This window comes from Dama dama, chromosome 7 (genome assembly GCF_033118175.1).
Source record: "Dama dama isolate Ldn47 chromosome 7, ASM3311817v1, whole genome shotgun sequence".
Taxonomy (NCBI): Eukaryota; Metazoa; Chordata; class Mammalia; order Artiodactyla; family Cervidae; genus Dama; species Dama dama.
In genome coordinates this window covers 51,443,759-51,445,430 of record NC_083687.1, presented here as the reverse complement: position 1 = coordinate 51,445,430, position 1,672 = coordinate 51,443,759, and the positions used below count along the sequence as shown (strand labels likewise).

Here is a 1,672-nt window from a genome sequence, read left to right as displayed (position 1 = left end):
TGATGGAAATCTTGATCCTCACGTGGGGTCCAGCAGCGGGTAGGTAACAGGAGAGGGAGAAGCTGCGTCTCATTCACCACGATCAGCTTCTCCTAGCACGCTCATGAGCTCCAGGGAGAAAAGGAGGGTATGACAGAGATGGAAGAAGGTATCCTTCTGGAACACAAACAGTGCAACCGGAGTACCTTCTGGAACACAGCTAGGAAGCAGAAGATGGTGGTGAGGGCAAAGCAAGGAGGCGGGCCAGGTCCTGGCAGGGGCAGGGCAGCCCCTCCTGGGGACCCCGTCTCTCACTCACCCGTACATTCACTCACAAATATTAATTGGACGCTGATAATGGGTCACGTGTGATGTGCTCAGCTGAGAAGTCAGGACCCAGAATCAGCCCCTGCACTCATGAATAAGCGTGCCCCCCCGGGTAAAGAGAGGGTGATGTGCAGACAGACCATGTGCCCCCAGATCATCACTGCATCACAGTCCAGTTCGCTCACTTGGACGAGAGGAGCCGAAGTAGCTCAGCTGGGAGAGCGTTAGACTGAAGATCTAAAGGTCCCTGGTTCAATCCCGGGTTTCGGCAGACTGTTTTAATTTACAACCAGGAGAAGGAGCAATTCTAGTGACCTCCTTGATCTCCATTTGCATGCTTGAAACTCCGTGAAAATTATATCTTTGTGCTTCCCTGGCGGCTTATCAGTAAAGAATGGGCCTGCCAGTACAGAAGATGGGCTCCATCCCTGGGTCAGGAAGTTCCCCTGAGGACGGAAACGGCACCCCATTCCAGTATTCTTGCCTGAGAAATCCCGTGGACAGAGGAGCCTGGCGTTAGTGACTAAAACTAGAACAGCAACCTGGATAAGAATCCCGCGCTGTCAATAAAGGACTAAATTACTCTCCTCTCTTTTACTAACAAGACGGGAGAACATGACAGAGAGCCATATCGAAACGGCAGGAGCGGCGTGTCTGAGACCTTACTGTCTCTCCACCGCTGGGTGTCCTCTTGTCTCCTCTCAGATGATAATGTCTTTGAACTTGACGGTGGAAAATTAAACAGAAAGTAGAATGTCTTGTTTTAGGTGTCACTATTTGGATTGTAGCAGTCATTTCATTTTCTGTGGGGAAAATAATTAATCTTCTCTTCATGGTCCTGTTTGTGCCCAGGTTGTAAGAGCTCCTGAAACAAGAGGGCGTCTCAATGTGTCCCGTCACATTTTCTCTGCATCATAATCATAGATCACGTCAGATCTCCCTTTAACCATCACTACCCTCAATTAAAAAATTGTCAAGAGTTTAATAGGGCCTTCAAAATCCATTTAGTTTAAATAATGCATCGTTGAAGGGCCGTTCTGCAACTGCTAAAGCTCGCTCTGTGAGACAATTTCGCTGAGTGGCCCTGGGGAACATGCATTTCATTTAGGCAGCGCTTGGTTTGCCGTATAGGATTAGCATAAGGAGGGAATTTCCTGAAATAAGGTTTATTCCAAATATATTTTCAATCTACTTTCAACTTTTGTGTAAAAATAAGGATAGCTAGATATTAGTCACTCAGTCACGTCCAACTCTTTGCAACCCCATGGACTGTAGCCCGCCAGGCTCTGCTCTCCATGGGATTCTCCAGGCAAGAATACTGGAGTGGACTGCCTTTCCCATCTCCAGGGGTTCTTCCCAACCCAGG

General features: G+C 48.3%; 1 non-coding gene across 1 annotated transcript; it reads left to right on the top strand.

Moving 5' to 3' along the window:
* Positions 1–504: 504 nt before the first annotated feature.
* Positions 505–577, top strand: TRNAF-GAA (transfer RNA phenylalanine (anticodon GAA)). The gene has a single exon. It is a non-coding gene; the product is annotated as a tRNA-Phe (tRNA).
* Positions 578–1,672: the final 1,095 nt, after the last annotated feature.